Genomic DNA, 22,704 nt, shown 5'->3' on the forward strand with positions numbered 1-22,704 from the left:
CACATGTCCTAATCTATGATGCCATAAAGTAAAGGAATCAACAATATAAGCAAAAGATTTCATCTTACTAATATTAAGCTTGAACATTCCCTCATACAAATAACCCTTCCCCACAAAAGTATCTCCTTTGGTCAGAATAAACTTATCTGACTCAAAGACTAACTTAAATCCATACTTATTCAGTAGACTTCTTGATACAAGGTGTTGAGGGATTGTTGTTCCCTTATTTGATTTTGATAAGCCCAAAATACTTGAGTATATTTTATATTATACTAATGAATTCAAGTGAGTGTTTTAGGGAATATACTGCTATATACATTAGAATGACTTAGAAAAGTGGTTCAGGATTAGAAAGATCAATTATTATAATGTTTGGCACCATTTTTATATTGCCCTGAACTCGAGTCGACTCTAGGGTTTTGCAAGTCGACTCTGGCACAAAAGATTGTATATGGCACGACCTCGAGTCAACACCCAGGTTGGGCTAGTCGACTCCGGATAGATTGGCTGAAAGTAGAATTATCAAGTTCAGAGCACGAGTCGACTCCACCTGAGATTGAGTCGACCTCAGAGAAAAGACAGAAGACTCATTTTTCAACCTAACTGATACCGAGTCGACTCCGACAGTTACCGAGTCGACTCCGACTATTACCGAGTCGACTTCAACAAAAAGATAGAAGATCTATTTTTCAACCTAACTGATACCGAGTCGACTCCGACTGTTACCGAGTCGACTCCAACAAAAAGACAGAAGATCTGTTTTTCTGCGTAACTGATATTGAGTCGACACATAAAGATCGCGAGCCGCCTCCAACTTTTGGCGAGCCGACTCTAGATGACACGAGTCGACTCCGATAAGAAAAGACAAAAATATTAGTTTCTGGCGCACTGAATTCGAGTTGACACTTAAAGATCGCGAGCCATCTCCAACTTTTAGCGAGCCGTCACCAGATGACGCGAGTCGACTCCAACAAAAAAAAAACAAAACGATTAGTTTCTGGCACTTTGAGATCGAGCTGACACTTGAAAGACGTGAGCCGTCTCCTGTCTTTGGCGAGTCAACTCCGGAATACCACGAGCCGACTCCTGGAGGATAGCCGGGTAAGTACTTTTAAAAGATAAAGTGGAAGAGTCGTCACCTGAAAAACATGAGTCGACTCCAGCTACAGTCAAGCCGTCTCCAAGTCGCACAAGTCGACTCCAATCTCAACGGTCATATTGTCAGGTTGCACAGTTGAGTCAGAACGGCTCTTTCACCTTTTGTAACGACTAGTTTTTAAAAAGGAGGCCTCTGAAAAGTGTTTAAAAGGAAAAAGGAGACAAGAACAAAGTATCCATTGAAGAGCATTCAAGTTTATATCCACCAAAAAGGATTGAAGCCTTTCTCAAAGCAAAAAGAGGAGTAATTGCCCTAATATCAAATTCAGGAGTACTCCTCTCATTCAAGGCTCGGTTAACTAATCCTCAACCACCAGCATTTTCAAGATAGGATCCAGAAAAGAAGAAGCCACATCCTACTTCAACATAAAATCTGTTTGAAAGCTTCTTCTCATTAATATTGCTTTTATTGTACTGTAACTATATAACTTTTATATTTTGCTAGTATACTTGATTCAATCAGGGGATTGAATTAAGGAGAACAAGGTTGGTTGGTGAACCAGTGTAAAACCAGCAAGATAGGTTGTAGTTGGTGAACCAAGAAAAACCAACTGGATTAGATTATAATTCCGGGTAAAACAATTAGTTTGGTTGGAGTCGGTGATCCTATGAAAACCGACCGAGTTCGTTGTGATCTCGTGAAAACAACAAGTTGTGAGCTTGTAAAACAACTGACTGTAATCAGGAAGATTATAGTAGAATTCCCAAAAGGATTTAGGAAGTGGACGTAGGAGCAGGGTTGGCTCCGAACCACTATAACACTTATTGTGTTTGTGTTGTGGTTCCTTGAGTATCACGTTACCATTGCTTTCTTTATAGTTAAGATTTATCTCTTAGATTAAAATCAAGAAAGCTTATATAATCTCATTTGATATTTCGAAAAGAAACTAAAGTTATTATTCATAACCCAATTCATCCCCCCTCTTGGGTTGTCTATTGGGCAACAAGTGGTATCAGAGTAGGTGCTTTCTTAGTGATTGTTGTTCCAATCATAACTAGAGTAAAAGATCATGACAACTCAATTTGGTTATACCCTTGCTGAGGGACAGTCAGGCAATAGGCCCCCATTGTTCAATGGTACAAATTATACCTATTGAAAGAATAGAATGAGAATCTTCATTCAAGTACAAGATTATGATGTATGAAGCATCATTGAAAAAGGACCACACATTGCTACACGCACAATAGATAACATCTCTATTCTTAAGCCTGAAAAAGATTGGGATGATCATGATAGGAGAAAAGCCCAACTGAATGCTAAGGCAATGAATGTATTATATTGTGCCTTAGATCCTAATGAATTCAATAGGATCTCTTGTGCTTCAGCTAAAGAAATATGGGATAGTTTTGAGGTTACCCATAAGGGAACTAATCAAGTAAAGGAGTCTAAAGTAAACATATTAGTACATAAATATGAACTCTTCAAAATGGAACCTACTGAAACCATTACTTGCATGTTTACAAGATTCACTAATATCATTAATGGGCTGAAATGTCTTGGTAAATCATATACTAACAGTAAACTTGTCAGGAAAGTGCTACATTCTTTACCTCGGACATGGGAAGCTAAAGTAACAGCAATCCAAGAAGCCAGGGATCTTAACATGTTTCCACTTGAAGAACTTCTTGGATCCCTGATGACTCACGAGCTAACTATGAAGGAACATACCAAGGATGAGAGCCAAAGAAGAAAGGTAATTACACTTAAATCCACTACTAAAGAAAATACTTACAGCAGTAGCAGTGAGAATGAAAATGAGGAAGATGAGGAAGAAGCCCTACTTGTAAAGAAGTTCAGAAAATTCATGAGCAAAAGGAGGCCTCCCTACAAAAAGAAGTTCACCCCTCATGCCTTCGACCGAGAAAAAGGTAAAGAAAAAGAAAGAGAGGCAGTCAAGTGCTATGAATATAATAAATCAGGACACTTCAGAGCTGATTGCCCACTCGTAAAGAAGCTTGGGAAAATAAAGAAAAAGGCACTCCTTATAACCTTAAGCGAAAGTGATAATTCATCACTATAAGAAGAATCACAGGAATTGGCAAATATCTGCCTTATGGCAAATGGAGAAGAGGTAAGACCTGAAACACATTTCGATTTTACTTTTGATGAATTATATGTTGCATTTAATGAATTAATGGATGTATGCAGAACTTTAACCTCAAAGAACAAAGATTTAAAACTCTCTAATCAATCACTCATGAAAAAAACTGAAATCTTAACAAAAGAAAGAGAGATTGATTAAAGAAGTTTCAAGATTAAAAATGACTAATCAATCTATAAAAGACTGCTTAACTAAAGACACAAATCTACTGAAAAATGAAAATCAACTTTTAAGTGAGAAAGTTAATAAATATAAACCTATTGTTGCAAAATTTACTTTTAGTTCAGAAAAATTGAAGATGATTCTTGATAATCAAAGAGCTGTTTTTAATAAAGCTGATTTAGGATACAAGCCTAATAACAAACAGAAATTACTTAAAAATTTCTTTGTAAGAGCTAAAGATATTCAAACAGAAAGTATTGCACATTTTAGTGATAAAGAAATTAGGGATGAACCAAACATAAAAAGAGAAAAGAAAAAGAAAGAAAATTTTGTTTGGGTTCCAAAAGGGACCATCTATACTAACCATATAGGACCCAAGAAAGTTTGAATACCTAAATCTATTTGATGTGTGCTTCTAGGAATGTCTTGTGGCCAAATGTAATGAAAGAAGTTGGTACCTAGACAGTGGCTGCTCAAAACATATGACAGGTGAAAAAGATCATTTTCTCACCTTTGAAGCAAAAGAAGGTGGTATAGTGACTTTCGATGATAACAACCAAGGTCGTGTAAAAAAAATGGTAAAATTTAAATTACCCCTTCTACTTATATTGATAATGTATTGTATGTTGATGGACTTAAGCACAATTTGATTAGTATCAGTCAACTATGTGATAAGGGATTTGAGGTTTCATTTAAATCATCATTATGCATAGTAATTAATCCAGTTGACAATAGCATAGTATTTAAAGGACTAAGACGTGAAAATGTATACTTAATAAATCTAGATGATCTTACTAAAAATAGCCACTGCTTAGTAGCAAATGATGTTAAGATATATGATGGAAGTTGGTTGTGGCATCGTAAATTAGGCCATACTAACATGGACATATTATCTAAACTAATCAAGAAGGATCTAGTAATTGGATTACCAAAACTTAAATTCGAGAAAGATAGAGTTTGCAATGCATGCCAACTTGGTAAACAAACAAAGAATTCATTCAAATCTAAGGATGCAATCTCAACTACTAGGCCATTAGAACTACTCCATATGGATCTCTTTGGACCAACTAAAACTATTAGTCTAGGTCGAAAGAGGTATGGACTTGTGATTATAGATGATTATTCTAGGTTCACATGAGTTCTATTCCTAGCACATAAAAACGAAGCATTCAACTCATTCATGAAATTCTACAAGAAAGCCATAAATGAAAAGAATACCACAATTATAGAAATAAAAAGTGATCATGGTACAGAATTTGAAAACCAACATTTTGAAAACTTTTGTTGTGAAAATGGAATTGAGCATAATTTTTCTGCACCTAGAATCTCACAGCAAAATGGAGTGGTAGAAAGAAAAAAAACAGAACCATGGAGAAATGGCAAGAACCATATTGTGTGAAAGCAATCTCCCAAAATACTTTTGGGCTGAAGCAATTAACACCTCATGTCATATCCTAAATAGGGTATTATTAAGACCTATCTTAAAAAGAACTCCATATGAACTTTGGAAAGAAAGAAAGCCAAAATTAAACTACTTTCATGTGTTTGGTTGTAGATGTTTTACTCACAATAATAGGAAAGACAACTTAAGAAAATTTGATGCCAAATCAGATGAAATCTTTTTAGGATATTCTTGGTCTAGTAGGGCATATAGAGTATTCAACAAAAGAACTCTTATGGTTGAAGAATCTATACATATTATTTTTGATGAAACTAATAGAACTTCCTCTAACAAGGAAGTAGTTATTGATGATGATGCAGGATTTCTAGAAGACAAATTTGAAAGGATAAGCATTTGCGAGGAAGAACAAAGGCAAAATTTAGAAACCTTTATAATCCAAGAGGAAACAACTGAACATGATCTTACCAAAGCTTGGAGGTATGCTTATGGCCACCTTAAGAAATTAATCCTTAGTGATGCATCTCAACCGGTAAGAACTAGAGCATCTCTTAGAATTTTAAATAACAATATGGCCTTCGTTTCACAACTTGAACCAAAGAATATTAAAGAAATAATGCCATGCAAGAAGAATTAAATCAATATAAAAGAAATAATGTGTGAAACCTAGTTGAAAGACCCACTGAATCTACTGTTATTGGAACTAAATGGGTTTACAAAAATAAGCTTGATGAAAATGGAACAGTTGTAAGAAACAAGGCAAGATTAGTGGCAAAAAGATATAACCAAGAAGAAGAAATAGATTTTGATAAAACCTTTGCTCCGGTTGCTAGATTAGAAGCAATAAGACTCTTACTTTTGCATGCCATATGAACTTTAAGCCATTTCAAATGGATGTTAAAAGTGCCTTTTTAAATGGCTATATCACTGAAAAAGTTTATGTTGAACAACCACTTGGGTTTGAAGACCATAACTATCCTAATCATGTCTACAAACTTAACAAAGCTCTATATTGTTTAAAACAAGCTCCTAGGGCTTGGTATAAAAGATTGAGCAAATTTCTTTTGGATAATGATTTTACTAGAGGAAATGTAGATACAACCTTATTTCTGAAAAAGAAAAACAAAGACATGCTAATAGTTTAGATTTATGTTGATGATATCATTTTTGGTGCTACTAATAATTGTCTTTGCAAAGAATTTGCTGAGCTCATGCAGGGAGAATTTGAAATGTGTATGATGGGTGAGCTAAACTACTTTCTTGGACTTCAAATTAAACAATCAAAGGAAGGTATCTTCATCATTCAAGCAAAGTATATCAAAGAAATGCTTAACAAATTTGAGATGAAGACAAGTAAAGCAATGAGCACACCAATGAGCTCCTTATGCAAATTGGACAAGGATGAATCAAGAAAAAGCATAGATCAAAAGCTGTTTAGAGGTATGATTGGCTCACTCTTGTATCTTACAGCTAGTAGACCAGATATTATGTTTAGCGTTTGCATGTGTGCTAGGTATCAATCAAATCCAAAAGAATCACACTTGCATGCTGTTAAGAGAATCTTGAAGTACTTAATTGGAACAATAAATGTAGGATTATGGTATTCAAAGGATTCCAACTTAGATCTAATAGGATACACTGATGCTGACTTTGCTGGTTGTAAGTTAGATAGGAAGAGCACTAGTGGTACATGTCAACTATTAGAAGAAAATTTAATTTCATGGTTTAGTAAGAAATAAACCTTTTCATTATCTACGGTAGAAGCCGAATATATAGTAGTTGAAAGTTGTTGTGCTCAGATTTTATGGATTAAACAACAACTTGAAGACTATGGCATTAAACAAGACAAAATTTTCATAAAATGTGATAATACAAGTGCCATAAATCTAAGTAAAAATCTAATTCAACACTCAAGGACTAAGCATATTTAACTAAGACACCATTTTATAAGAGATCATGTTTTGAATGGTGATATATTGCTTGAGTTTGTATGTACTGAAGATCAATTAGCTGATATCTTCACTAAACCATTAAGTGAAGATCGATTTAGTACTCTTAGAAGAAAATTAGGAGTGATTGACCCATTTGATTGAACTTCCTTTTACTCCTAGTAAATTTAATTCCTCCATGACTTATTTCAATTTGATATGAGCATATCACTATCATATAAACTTGTTAGAATCAGTAGAACATGATCAAGATTTATTTTAACCCAAGACAATTTGATACATATGGGGTTGACAGGGCTCGAGACGACTCGAGGTAGAACTGCGAGCGAGTCGACTCGAGCTGTTGCGCGAGTCGTCTCGAGGACGGACGGACGATTTTTTTTCTTCTTTCTGTACTCATTAAAGCTTGAGTTGACTCACCGATAGGACACCCACTCGAAAAACCTGACAAACTGTTTGTCTTCCGATCCTTTCTTCAACCCCTCTCCATCCGTGCCCTAGCTCTCCACCATCTCTACTCTATTCCAAGGAAAACCTAGAAGCCCTCCGTGATTCCACAAAATCCCCGTGCCAATGGGACCAAGGAAGAAGCTAGCATTCCGAAGAAAGAGGCCTACATGAACGGTTCAAGAGGAAGGAAGATCGACACGGAGAAGAACCAGTACGCCGGAACCCACTATTCTGATCTCCCCTTCACTCTCGACTGAGAGAGTCATAACCAAAGGTAGGAGGATCGACTTCGAATTTCTGGCAAGGGAAAAATTTACAATAGGAGAAAAGTTGAAAGCATTGGGTTGGGACTATATCTGTTCGTTGGATTCACCCATCTACCCTGACCTAGTAAGAGATTTCTACCGAACCTTGAAGGCCGATACCCAGACAGGAACTTTGATTTGCTCTGTTAGAAGAACTAAAATCATAGTGACTAAGGAACTGTTTGCTCGAGTTCTAAAAATGCCGGATGAAGGACCTTCCCCTATCGGACATGGTGATAAAAAGGCTGCCCTTAAAGCAATTCTAGGAAAGGATAATATAGGTCCCTTAGAAAATATTACAGCAATCCAACTACCTGTAGAAATGAGGCTACTCCACAATATCTTAGCAAGAATTCTGTTCCCCAAGATAGGACGTTTTGAGAGGCTGTCTGAGAGAGACATTGTAATCAAGCATGCAGTATTAAAGGGCATTCAGTTGAATTTACGAAAATGATGATGAACTATATGAGAGAGGCAGCCACAAAGACTAGGCTAAGTCTACCCTATGGAATGGCTCTCACTCTGCTATTTAGAGTATTTGAAATTGTCTTTCCTGAAAAGGAGCCACAGATAGTACTCCATAATGCTGATATATATAATGAAAAATCTTTGCACAGAATGAGGTTCAGAAAAATATCCAGAAAATGGCAACGCAAAGGGTCTAGACATCTAGAAGAAGGTGAGTCTAGCCGAGCACAAGCAAAGACAGTACCCAACTCATCTTCGTCTACTCCCTTTATAGCTCATCTTCAGAATCATCTGGACAGCCAGCAAACTTCTCTATGGGTTTTGATGATGATCAGATGAAGAAAATGATCAAAATGATTGCAGATGAAGTGGATACCAAACTAACCGAAAAGATAGAACAGGGTATCCCGAGAATTGAGGCCACAGTTCATTGCCAAGAGGACAGACTTCAGCGCCTTGCGACCGAGGTAGAGAGGATTGCCAATGGTCTAGGGTGACAGCCATCAGCATCATCTTCCAGAGGACGTGCTTCTAGAGCAACAGCCGGTAGGCATTCTAGACCTCCACAGCGCACTCAGATTGCCTCTCGTACTAGATATCTTAGGCATTTTTCTAGAGGTCCTCCTTCTAGGGCTAGTAGTCCTAAAAACATTACCTCCGATGACGAATAGGATTAGTGATGTGCCTACTGTTTTGCCTACTAACCCATGTTAGGATTTTCTTTACAGTGATGTACTTTTTTGAACTTACTTCTACATCAACAAATGTAATTAAATCCTTTTGATGAAATGAATGCACTTCTTCTTATATTGATTGTGTACCTCTTTGAACTAAATGTTGATGACTTATCTTTTTGGTGCACAATGTAATCATCTTCTATTATAGTGCAAAGTCTTATAATATGTTGCAATATAAAGAACTTTCCTTTTTTAAGTACTTCAACTTGTGCATCTTCTTCACTTTCACTTACTATGTTAACAACCCAGGACCTCACCCAAAATGGCTAGCCGGAAGTTACTATTTGGGTTTCTTGATCCTGTATAAATACCCAAGATCTACCCAGCAAATAACCGATGTGGGACTAAACACACGCCCGCACGGATCCTCACATACTCCTCCCGTTCAAGCCCTGACGTCCTCTTCAGGCTAAGGGTTCAAATCCATTCAAATGTAATCACAAACACCACGATCGGCTCATGGTTAGCCCCAATGGATCCGTGCTGCAGTGTCCCCTAGTCCACATAGATTATGGACCGGGTCCGCTCTGATACCATTTAACAACCCAGAACCTCACCCAAAATGGCTAGCCAGAAGGTATTATTTGGGTTCCTTGATCCTGTATAAGTACCCAAGATCTACCCAGCGAATAACCGATGTGGGACTAAACACACGCCCGCACGGGTCCTCACACTATGAATGCAAAATAATCCCTATGCTTGACTTTTCTTTTCGCTGATGACAAAAAGGGGGAGAAGAAAGTAAGAAAGATCAAAAATTTCTATGCATTGCTTGAGGGGGAGATGAAGCTATGATTAAGGGGGAGAAGAAATTATGAAAATATATTGGAATAAAAATGATTAGGGTCAAAGGTCAAACATTAGTTTTAAAATTTCTTTTTCACTATGCTCCGATACATTGGCTGAATCAAGCTCTGATATTTTAATTCAGACCAAGAAGACCTTGAATAAATAAAGAATATAAAGACAAGACTCATTTATCTAATATAAGCAAAATAGTTAATTGCATATTATGATTGCTTGTACAATTCCAAATGAAAGGGGGAGTCTCAAGTTTTAAAGTTTATTATAAACAAAATTATTAAACATTGAATTCATTCTAATTCTTTCTGACTTAACTCATAGTATGTGTAAATTAATTTGCATATACTCAGTATTTTGTCATCATCAAAAGGGAGAGACTATTGAGTGATTGTTGTTTCCTTATTTGATTTTGATGAGCCCAAAACACTTGAGTATATTTTATATTATACTAATAAATTCAAGTGAGTGTTTCAGGGAATATACTGCTATATACATTAGAATGACATAGAAAAGTGGTTCAGGATTAGAAAGATCAATTATTATAAAGTTTGGAACCATTTTTATCTTGCCCTGAACTCGAGTCGACTCCAAGGTTTCGCGAGTCGACTCTGGCACAAAAGATTGTATCTGGCACGACCTCGAGTCGACACTCAGGTTGGACGGTCGACTCCGGATAAATTGGCTGAAAGCAGAATTATCAAGTTCAGAGTGCGAGTCGACTCCACCTGAGATTGAGTCGACCTCAGAGAAAAGACAGAAGACTTATTTTTCAACCTAACTGATACCGAGTCGACTCTGATTGTTACCGAGTCGACTCCAACAAAAAGACAGAAGATCTATTTTTCATTCTAACTGGTACCGAGTCAACTCCGACTGTTACTGAGTCGACTCCAACAAAAAGACGGAAGATCTATTTTTCAATCTTACTGGTACCGAGTCGACTCCGACTGTTACCGAGTCAACTCTAACAAAAAGACAGAAGATCTATTTTTCTGCGTAACTGATATCAAGTTGACACATAAAGATCGTGAGCCGCCCCCAACTTCTGGCGAGCCGACTCCAGATGACACGAGTCGACTCCGATAAGAAAAGGCGGAAAGATTAGTTTCTAGCACACTAAGATCGAGTCGACACTTAAAGATCGCGAGCTGTCTCCAACTTTTGGCGAGCCGATACCAGATGACGCGAGTCGACTCGAACAAGAAAAGACAGAACGATTAGTTTCTGACACTCTGAGATCGAGCAGATACTTGAAAGACGTGAGCCGTCTCCCGCCTTTGGCGAGTCGACTCCGGAATATCATGAGTCGACTCCTGGAGGATAGCCGGGTAAGTATTTTTAAAAGATAAAGTGGTGGAGTCGTCACCTGAAGAACATGAGTCGACTCCAACTACAGTCGAGCCTCTCCAAGTCACGCGAGTCGACTCCAATCTCAATAGTCATATTGTCAGGTTGTACAGTTAAGTCAGAATGGCTCTTTCACCTTTTGTAACGGCTAGTTTTCAAAAAGGAGGCCTCTGAAAAGTGTTTAAAAGGAGAAAGGAGACAAGAACAAAGTACCTATTAAAGAGCATTCAAGTTTATATCCACCAAAAAGGATTGAAGCCTTTCTCAAAGCAAAAAGAGGAGTAATTGCCCCAACATCAAATTCAAGAGTACTCCTCTCATTTAAGGCTCGGTTAACTGATCCTCAACCACCAGCATATTCAAGAGAGGATGCAGAAAAGAAGAAGCCACATCCTACTTCAACATAAAATCTGTTTGAAAGCTTCTTCTCTTTAATATTGCTTTTATTGTGCTGTAGCTATATAACTTTTATATTTTGTTAGTATACTTGATTCAATTAGGAAATTGAATTAAGGGGAACAAGGTTGGTTGGTGAACCAGTGTAAAACCAGCAAGATAGGTTGTGGTTGGTGAACAAAGAAAAATCAACTGGGTTAGATTGTAATCCCGGGTAAAACAATTAGTTTGGTTGTAGTCGGTGATCCTGTGAAAACCGACCGAGTTTATTGTGATCTCGTGAAAACAACAAGTTAAGTTGTGAGCTTGTAAAACAACTAACTGTAATCAAAGAGATTATAGTGGAATTTCTAAAAAGATTTGGGGAGTGGACATAGGAGCAGGGTTGGCTCCGAACCACTATAAAACTTATTGTGTTTGTGTTATGGTTCCTTGAGTATCACATTACCATTGCTTTCTTTATTGTTAAGATTTATCTCTTAGATTAAATTCAAGAAAGCTTTCATAATCTTATTTGATATTTTGAAAAGAAACTAAAGTTATTATTCATAACCCAATTCACACCCCCCCCCCCCCCCTTTGGGTTGTCTATTGGGCAACACAAGATTCTTCCTAATCTCAGGTGCATGGTACATATGAGTAAGAGTCAAGACTTTTTCAAAAGTGAATTCAAGATCCACAGTTCCTTTGCCTTTGATAGCAGCGGTTGCAGAATTTTCCATATAAAGGTTGCTTCCATCGTCAAGAAATTCAATGGTCCTGAAGAGACTTTTGTCATTGCAAACATATTTTGTTGCACCAGAGTCTACAAACCATGAATCATGTTCTTGGATCATGTTGATCTCAGAATCATTGCTACAAACTTTTCTTTTGAGTTCGTAGCAATAGCTTGCTGCTTCTTTTTTCAGAAGCGGCATTCCTTCTTAAAATGACCCGGTTGCCACAATGGAAACAATTGCCTTTCTTCTTCTTTTCTTGTTGTTTGTCATTGTCCTGGGGAGAGTACTTTCTCTTCCTACTGGGTTGTGAGGGCTTTCCATCCTCCATAGTCAGCACTTTCAAGGCTTGAGTTGTTTCTTCTTCGAGACGTTCTTTCTGTCTCAATTCCTCCTCAACTTGCAAGTGCTAGCCTAATCGTTCAAGAGTGATATCCTCTTTTTTGTGCATGAGTATTTTCCTGTATTCTTTCCATGATGGAGGAAGCTTATCGATCATGAAAGAAACAGTGATAGTTTCATCCATATTCATGTTATGTTGAGTGAATTGATCAAGAATATGCATGTTTATTGCACTGCTCAGAAACACGCCTAGAATCAACCATTTTGTAATTGAAAAACTTGGTTGCAAAAAATTTCTTACTTGTTGCATCATCCAACAGATACATAGCTTCAAGTACATCCCACATGTCTTTTACAGTAGCTTTGTTGTTGTAGATGTCAAAAAGTGTCTGACATGCCATTGCAGATGTGACCCTTGCAAATATAGTCATCTTGTTCCCGCTTGAGTCTCTTTCTGGCTGCAACAACAGTTTCTGCCTCGTTTTCAATAGGCTTTGGAATTGTCAGAACATATGCAACTTTGAGACCAGCAAGTAAGAAGTGCATCTTTTTTTTGCTAACGTTTGAAATTCGCTCCATCAAACTTCTCCAATTTCATGAAATTTATAGTCAACTCCTTCAAAGTTTGTGGTGCCATTGCTCAAAAGATTGTCTTAAGACTGTAGGAACTAGAGAACGAAAAAGTACGAAAGAAAAATGCTCCAAGGCACGTTACTACATCGTTTTCCTTAAGACTATATTTGCCCCCTCCACTTGTGTGCAAAAGGGATTAGCAAATTTATCTTCAGGATACAATGGAGCCCAGAATAATCTGTTTGTTTGATAGCGTTTTGCACTACCTATCAAACTAGAAAACTCTAAGAGTTTGGATATAATGGCAAGACTACGAAGAGAGAAAATTTGAAAAGGAAAGAATGAATGTATTGTCATAATTTTTCTGCAGTAGAGAGGCCCTTTTATAGTGTTCTTGGTGTCTCTTCAAATAGTCACAATACTTGTTTGAAGTCATCACTTTTCATACAGCTATCATTTATGTAAGTTCAAAGAGCCATCTCTTTTCACCCTCAACTATCTTTTTAGAGTCACATCTTTTCACCTTCAACTACCTTTCTAGAGTCACATCTTTTCACCTTCTTTCCTTCAGAAAAAACAACACCCAAAACATACATATATATATAAATATAGATATATAATTTCTCTCTATGAATTTTCAGAAGAGTTCAATCAATTCTACTGGAATCGATAACATCCTTACTCAAGTTTTGCCTCCAGGGTAAATTGTTTAGCTTCTCCCATGCCAATTACATATCCTGAACTTCCACTTAAGGGCAAAAGGCTGTCTAAATTAGACTAGCTGTCCCTAGTTGCAAAGGTTGAATCTAAGCTAGCTGCATGGAGAGGAAGGTTTCCTTCTTAAGGAGGCCGTTTAACTTGCATAAATGTTGTCCTCTCTTCTTTGCCAATCTATTTCACGTCCCTCTTTGAACTTCCTAAATGGGTTATCAAAAGAATTGACAAACTTAGAAAATCCTCTCTTTGGGAGCTCGGGCCTAGCTTGGAAGGTGAGCTGCAGCAAGGTATGTCTTGCTAAAGATGAGGAGCTCTTGGAATAAAAGACCTTAAAGAATTTAATCAGTCGTTGCTTTTTAAGAGGGGCTGGAGACTTCTTAATAAGGAGTCAAGTCCTTCGAGAATGCTCCTCTTTTCCTTATACTTCAAGAAGGTCAATCTTTCCCCTTGCTGGAAACCAAAAAGGAAAAGTTCGGCAGTGTGCATCTCTTGCTTGAATCCCTTTTGGAACATAACCAAATACATCCTTGGAAATGGTTTGGATGCCCTTTTTTGGAATAGCTGTCGGATCTTGAATTCTCCACTTAAGGTCATTTTCAGTATCTTATTCTGTGCTTGTAGAGCAAAACCTACTAATGTTGACTCCTTCTATAAGCTTACGTCAAATAGATGGAATCTTAAATGCCCAAAAACTCTCTTGCCTGATGCCCGATTTAAACTAAACCATCTAATACCTCTGGTCACAAATGTTCAGCTTACTTTGGAACCTGATAAGTTTTCTTGGCTGCCGAGCAGCAGAGGAGTCTTGTCTACTGCCTCCTGCTACAAATTATTAAAACTCAAGACGAGTGTAATAAGGCATTGCTTCTTCCTAATGGAAAATTAGAGCTCTACCTAAAATCAAATGCTTTCTATGACTCACCCTCATGAATAGACTCAATACCAGAGAGAATATCTCTACGAAGTTACGTTGTACCTTCTGTGATGATTCAATTGAATCTGACAAGCATATCTTTATTCCATGCCCATTTGTGGTTTCTATATGGGATGTTGTTTGCTCTCAGCTGGTGCCCCCCTCCTTCAGACTCCTTGCTTCATCTTTGCTTGGTCGAGAAGCCAAATCCTTTTCACAAGGGCTTTCTTCACAACCTTGCTTGATTTTTAGACCATGCTCGAGTTGGGCGTCTGATGCAGCCATCCTGGAAACACTCTAACCGTCCCTTGCTAGTCTATTTTCTGTTAAAGGCTAGAAGTGCATTTTATGGGTTCTAACCTTTGGTTCTCCTAGTGGGAATGTTTTGGATTCATATCATTTTCCTTTTCTCTGTCACCTGTTCTTCTTGTAATCTCTTATACTTGTATTCTTTTATTCTTTAATAAAATTGGATGATTTCGGTGAACTATGCTACACCCAATCTCCCCTTTCGTTAGGAAAAAAAGATCGATAGATTATCTATGGGACCATGGTTGATCTCAAATATTGATTTTCAATCAAGTGAAAACGAAAATTATGACAAATTAGAAGACATCCAATGCTTAATATGGAAAAAATAACACCAACAAATCATTCTTATCAATTGTTTGAGGAGGACAAAAATATTTTAATATTTTTTGGATATTTTCTAGGTGTTTTCTAGAGTTAGTTTTAGAGTCTCGTTTCGAGCAAGATTGGCGTGTAATGGGCAACTATGTGATGATAAGCAAGCCGTGTTTAGTCAAATTTAAAGCGGATTCATGTATGGTGAAAGACCTCCAGACCAAAGAAGTGATTGGTAGAGCTGGATCAAGGCCTTTGATAGAGTCTCATACTATCACTGAAATCCTTTTCTGGTCAATGAAAGAGATGAGTAAGCTGAAAGCTGTAAACTCAGGGACTCGAGTCCTAGTTTAGTTAGATCTTAGGCCTAATAAGTAAGGAAGTTGTTAATATTTAATTCTTGGTTCTTATTTAGAAAGTTTGAATATTACAAAATGTTAGATTGATTAGGAGCCTTGTGGAGTCAATGAACGTGAAAAGAGTCATAGCGTCATAGTAGGTAACTTGGCGAGTCCTTTGTTAGGTAGCAAGCAAACTTTTTCACTATTTTGAAGTCTATAATTATGGGCCATATTTGGCAAAACTTTTGGAGAGCTAGAAAACACTTTCCAACCTGCCAAAAATATTTTTGGATGCGATAGTAGTCTTTGCTAAAAAAATCTGAAAGTTGTTTTTGCTTTTCTAGAGAGCTGAAAAGGTCTACTTGGGAGATCTTTTCCACAAATGTGCTTTCCAAGAGATGTTGAAAAGCTATTTTAGTTTTAATAAAATTTTTATGGTGATCAAAATGCCCACGAATAAACCTTATAATTATATATCATATCATATCATATCATATTTTTATACTATAAATATAATATATTGCATTACATTATATCATATCACATCATATTGTATTATTATACATTCCTATAATGTGTTATGTCATACTTTGTTATATTATCTCACATCATATTTGTGAAAACCCAAAAAAAAAGGGATAACGGGCCGGCCCGAAATGACCGGGCCCATCTTCCTTTTACGATCGTGCCCTAGGCACGATCGTGGAAGGAGGGAGCTTGAGGGGAGGGGGCGTCGGCGTTCGAGAGGCCGATCACCGGAGGAAACCGAGCGCCGAAGCCGAGAACCGGCCGGCCGTGGAGGAAGCCGGAAAGCCTCTCCTCCCTTCCCCACAAACCGAGAGAAAAAGCTTTGGAACCGTGCGTGTGCTCACGGATTTCCTCCTCCGATTGCTCGCCAGAAAGGTCGCCGGAGCACGCCGCCGGACCGAGGTAAGCGTGCCTCCTTCCTTTGCATTCCATTTCTGGATTTTGGGTGGCGTTGGTGGGGATTTGGCTGGTGAGATCATCGAAGAAGGGTCCGAAACAGGGTACCCCCGTTTTGGCTCCTCTCTTCCGGATTCCGCCGCCGCCGGCCGCAGGGTTGGCCAGGATTCATGGCAAATGGGGTGGATCGGGTTTTTGTGGAGGTCGGAGAGGGATTTTCTAGGGTTTATTGGAGAAGGGGAGTGATGGATCCGAGGTCTTCTTCCTCGTGACTCCATCTCCTTCCTTTTCCCCTTTCCCTCTCGTCGACGGCGATGACGGCGGCTGGCCACCGGGGGCGACGGCGACGGCGGCGATCGTTGGGCCACCGTGGCTGCTATCGGGTGGGAGGAGCCGAGCCACCATCATGGTGGCCCTCTGTCAATGATGGTGGAAGAAGGGGGGTTCTTTGTCTTAGGAAAGAAAAAGAAGGCAGAGGGCCTTCCGACCTCTGCCGACTTTTTCTTTCATCCCTCCGTCTCTTGGCCGGCCATCATCGCCGGAGTGGTGGCCGATGATGGTTCGGCCAATGGTGGCCGAGTTGTTGTCGGGTTGGGGAAGGAGAGGGCACAGCAACCTTGGCTGTTGCCCTTGGATCAAAAAGATTTGAGGAAGAGAGATGTACTCCCAACCATGAAGAGAGGGATCTTTCTTTCTCTTGGTTTCTTCACCGGGACCGGCTATCGTCGCCGGCGTGGCTGCGGTCACGGCTGGCGACGATATAGGCCGGTGGTACAAGGGTGGAAGTCGGGCCACCCCGACTGCCCTAGATTTGGAGGGATTGAGATGTTTGGGGATCTGGTGATGGACCCCATAGTAGATGTGAATTATGATTTAGAATATTTAAATATTAAATAATTTAGTTTGTGATTTGTAATTAATGTTGTAGGGGAGGAGTCAGCAGAGCCAGAAGGTTTTGATCAGGGGACCTAGCACCCCAGCTCGTAGGTTGTGCTCCGGATACGTATTTGAGTCAGTCCACAAATTTCAGTAAGAATCCCTACATCTGAGCACTTTTATTTATGCATATATTGGATTTATCGTTGGATATATTTTATCAGTATGTTGATATTAATTTTATGAGCCTGTATGATACATATGAGATGTGCATTTTGATTGCTATGGAAATTAATTAAATTAGAAAGAATTAACATATTTTTGAGAATTTATGAAAATATGTGATGTGATGAAAATGTGATTAAACATGAAAACTAGACATGTAAAATGGGTTGGACTAACCTTGTCATGAGATAGCCTCTACGAGCTTATGCATAGGATAGCCTCCACGGGCTTACGCGTGGGATAGCCTCTACGAGCTTATGCGTAGGATAGCCTCCACGGGCTTACGCGTGGGATAGCTGCCACAAGCTTATGCGTGGGATTTGTGCAATCTTGGACTGGGTCATGAACTTGGTTAGTCCAAAGCCAGAAGTGAAAAACTTTGAAACTTGGGAATCGGAGTAATATGTGAATGGATCACATAATGTGAAAAAGGATTTATGTATATGTACTGATATATACACTTGTTGTTTATTGAGCTTTTTGAATGATGAAATAGCATTTATTTGATGTTTGATTTATTTTATTATTATTACTGTGTGTGGCTGTTGGGATTCTTACTGGGCTAGAAAAGCTCATACTACACTTACTTTCTTTTTCAGAGGCACTGGATTTGTAGAGACCTTTGGGTGGGACGAGAAATAAGATCAGCATGGAGTCTGATTGCTGGATAGATAGAAGTTAATCTATCTTTTATTTATGGATATTTGAAATTATGTAATAAATCAGTACATTTTAGTTGGATTTGATTGAATTACAATAATCTTTGATTTTGGCATTTATGGAATTATTGGAATTATTTGTTTATCTTAGGCCTTGCATGATCTTTAGGGCACTGCTCTAGGGCTCATGCGGCCGGTCACGTACCGGACCCGAGTGATGGGTTCGGGGCTTGAGGCGGGTGTCTCCTAATCCTGCAGACACGTTTTGGGAGAAAAACAAAATCGGGGAGGGGTGAAGGACGCTTGCGTGAAGCCCCAGAACCGAACAATATCTGGCAGGGGAGCCTCGTGTTCCCCCCTCATGTGGCCCCCACGTGGGCACTAGGTGCCTCACGTGCCTCGCAGAGGCGGGGGCGTGACATTTGGTATTAGAGCTGAGGACGGCTCTTGTCCAATGGTGGAAAGGGTATGAGGCCCAATAGTCCCACATTGGAAAGACTCGTTCCAGAGCCTGGGCATATGAGGCGGGTGTCTCCAAATCCTGCAGACGCGTTTTGGGTGGAAAATAAAACCGGAGAGGGGTGAAGGACGCTTGCGTGAAGCCCGGAACCGGACAATATCTGGCAGGGAAGCCCCGCGGTCCCCCCTCATGTGGCCCCCACGTGGGCACTGGGTGCCGCACGTGCCCTGCAGAGGCGGGGGCGTGACAATATTATTATATTATAAATATAATATTCTATTACACTATATCATAATAATATTATATTTTTTTATTTTATATTATAATAATATTATACTATGTAACAATATTTAAATATGTAATAATACTTCATTATATTATATTATATTATATTATATTGTATTATATTATATTATATCATATTATGTTATATTATTATGCAATAGTATACAATATTATTACACTATATTATAATAATATTACACTATATAATAATATTTTAATATGTAATGATATATAATATTTTATTGTATTATTTCCTACTATACAGCACTGTAGAATGTTATTTTTTATTATTTTATCATACTAAAAGTACTGTTTTAGTTTGACTATCATACATATGTTAAAGTTTCATAGTACTTATCAAATATAGTTACCAAATAACAAACAACTTTTTGGCAAAGCTCAACTACCAACAACAATTCAAAATAAGGCCTTTTATCAAATAATTGAGTTATTCTATGCGGAATATTTTTCGTAGGTCATGTTTGGTCTCTCTCTCTCTCCCACCCCACCCTCTCCTCCTCCTAGAATTGTAATAAATAATTCGAAGAGTCTTTTGTTGGGAAGCAAGCTATTTTTTTCATTAGTCCAATGTCTATAAATATAGGCCTATATAAAATGACATTGGCCATATTTGCCTCTCTCTACTCCTCCCCTATCCATTATGCTCCTAATCTGTAATTTTTTTTCTTTATTTTCTGCTGCTTATTCCTATCTTCTCTCTGTTAATCTTCTTGTTTTGTTTATCTCTATTTGTTCGATACTTTGAATGGATTATATCATTGCCTATGGAGGTGTCTATGCGCATTGTTGGATCAAATTTGGTTTTACATTTATATTGGATTGTCCAATTTAGATCCAAGAAATCTGAGGATTTAATCCAGCTAATTTTTCAATGTGTAAGGTGCCCTCAAGAAGATTCTTCTTGAACATCCATCGGCCCTAATTTCAAATTCTATATAGTAAGTGTTTGCAGTTCTAATTTAACCCACACCTATTGTAGACAATCCCTAAAATTATCCTACATCAATATATTTTTCTCCATTGTTTGATGCTTCCAACTTACACCTGGATTGCTTATTTTGAAAAGGTAATACATGTAGTATGTCTTTTGACATTAACTAGCTATTTGAAACTCTACATTTGTGTGGTTAACCGATATAATTCTTTCATAGTCCAAAGGATGAGATTAGTCATCCATTGGACTAGCAAACTTAAAATTTACAACTAACATACTCAACATTAGACTCAAAGTGCTTAGCATTATTTTGTTCAAACAATTGTCAAGTACATTCACGAGCCTTTTCATCGAATAGTTGTCAATATGTACAAATAGTATAAAAGTCACAAGGAGCTTGCTTCGCTTTTGAGAATAAATTGGAAACACAGCATGATCATGCCCACTTTGAAGCAAACCTAGTGAAAGAACTATCCAATTCAAGACTATAGCAACCCTACAAGAAAATCAAACATGCAAGGAAAAATGTCAAATTCTAAGAAGGCAAAGCATATGGACCTCCTCATGAAGATTTTCTCGGGAAAGGTAGTTTTTCATGTCAAGTTGACAAAAGGGTCATTTGTGAATAAGGGCATTCATAATCAGCAGTTGCATGATGGTCTCCTTGGCAACTGGAGCAATAGTCTCGGCTTAATTGTTTCCGTACACAACCAACTCCATGAGTCTCTGATTGATTTTGTGCTACTCGACTAAACCATCTGAGTGAATCATAATTATCTAGACTCACAAGAAAAGGGACTTTTATTAAGTGACAAGGGCGTATGGTGAAGAACAACTAGATCCCATGGTAGAAATCCTAATGGTCTTTCAATGACATTAACTAATGATAATTAATGAATTTTATGGAACAACACCGCAGCCACATTAGAGTGGAATCATAATATGAAATCTTGAAAATGCAACGGTGCATGACAATCATGAGAAAACTATGAGAATGAGCAAGAAGCATAGTACAAGTAGAATCATTACATAGAAAAGATGATAGTATCATCAATCACAGAATAAAGGTTTGCAATCTCTACATCAGACTCTACATTGGTGCCCAACTTGTAAACCTTTTACAAAGTGTCGATACAGTGTATACTTGGCACCAACACCCGATATTAGAGGCATATTAGAGCCCTATTGTCTCTATAAGGTGTGCCTCGAACTAGGCAATACGGTTTGAGATTGCAAACCCTAGAACCAACCTTTACGAGTGGATCAGAATATGATCTAATGGTACAACTCCAGGTAATAGGTGGTCTAGGATGGTGCCATAGGTGGTTAAGACAAGAACTCACTAGAAGAAGAAAACAAAGAGATTGAGGTCTTAATTGATAATAATAGATCAAGAAATTTGCAATTCAATAATTAAAAGGGACAAACAGGAAGGAAAAGCCAAGTAAGATAAGTGCTAAAAATAGTAACATCCCAAGGATTATGTTAGTGTCGTACCAGAATGGGTAGGATTTATAGAGGAAAATGGGCTTTTAGAGTTCCTACTAAGAAATAGTTAGGATGCCTTAAATATGATAGGTAAGTGGAAGCAAGGTTTGAAATTTTGGTTTTGTTTCCTAGTGGTACAAAATGGTAATGGATTGACATACAATATATTGGTGCCATCATAGAAAAAATAAGATGTAATACCATATATGTATAGAAGGGCATAATAACATTGATATTTTAACTAGCGTGGACCAATATGGTACGACACTCAAAATTCATGTGTAGCTAAGAGTAAAAGGGTCAGCGTTATGAGGAAACAAACACAAATCTGGTATCAAGATTTTGATCTCGACCAGGATCTCGATTTTTATCAATATCAAAAATTCACCATATGGTATATAGATAACATCAACCCTTATTATATCGACTAGTATGTTTGTCCAAATATTAGCCAATATTTCCAAATCAAGATTTTGATCTCAATAAGGGCTTCTGAGCCCTCCCTCTCTCTTGGCCTCTCTTGCCCCCCTCCCCCTCCCCCTCCCTCTCCCTCTCCCTCTCTATATCTCTCTTCCTCTCTCTCCTTGTCTCTCTCCCTCTGTTTCAAACCAAGGTAATGAACTGTGCCGGTAACCAACTGATCCAATTTGATACATCCTGAACCGGTTAGTTCGACATGGTCTAGCAAAACTTAGCACCTCTGTATAGTCCCTTGACTACATTGCATAAAAAAAATGCCTGGTGTTTGTAATTAGCCATAAAAGGCCTAAAAGAGGGGTTGCTTAGCACTTGGCAATACATATATAGTAGGATTAATATTGTATGGCTACATATGCTATTTATTATCATCTAGTGATTCCATTCGTGGCCCTTTGAACACTGTCCGACTACATATATTGCCACTCTTATATAGGCCCATGCAATTAAAACAAGTTCCAGCTAATGGTTTGGTTGGATGTGGGTTTCAAAACAACCATGTACATATGCATTAACGTTGTAGATATCTAAATTAAGTACTAAATAGTAAGCGCTAACCACCAGATGACATTGTTATTAAAATTATGATTATTTAGAAAAAACTGCTACCACATTTATATACAATGTATTATAGATATTTCAAATATTTAAACAACTAACCACATATGTGCTTGCATATGGGGCCCTCATGATAGATGCTCTATGCAGTCTTTTGATCGTCTGCATGGTGCAACTACCTTTTAAAATATTATTTAAGTGTAGGTGAATTAGTGGATGCAACAATGTGTGAATTAGTGGGTGGGTGGGGAAACCATCATAAATGGAAACGAAAGAGTGTAAATAATATGGTTG

The 22,704-nt window shown here is 38.0% G+C and overlaps 1 long non-coding RNA gene across 8 annotated transcripts in view; it reads right to left on the minus strand.

Moving 5' to 3' along the window:
- The window catches only part of LOC108511142 (uncharacterized), a 57,994-nt gene that overhangs the window by 26,593 nt on the left and 8,697 nt on the right, over positions 1–22,704 (minus strand). For 7 of the 8 annotated variants that reach the window (XR_015975101.2, XR_015975108.2, XR_015975107.2 and 4 more), the window contains one exon: positions 1–22,704. This exon is cut by the window's left edge; it is cut by the window's right edge and continues 6,672 nt beyond it. This is a non-coding gene — a long non-coding RNA (uncharacterized LOC108511142). The other variant, XR_015975103.2, reaches the window with a different exon arrangement.

The sequence above is a fragment of the Phoenix dactylifera genome, chromosome 2, assembly GCF_051530095.1.
Source record: "Phoenix dactylifera cultivar Ajwa chromosome 2, Ajwa_hap1_PhDact_Kaust_v1.1, whole genome shotgun sequence".
In the NCBI taxonomy this organism is placed as follows: domain Eukaryota; kingdom Viridiplantae; phylum Streptophyta; class Magnoliopsida; order Arecales; family Arecaceae; genus Phoenix; species Phoenix dactylifera.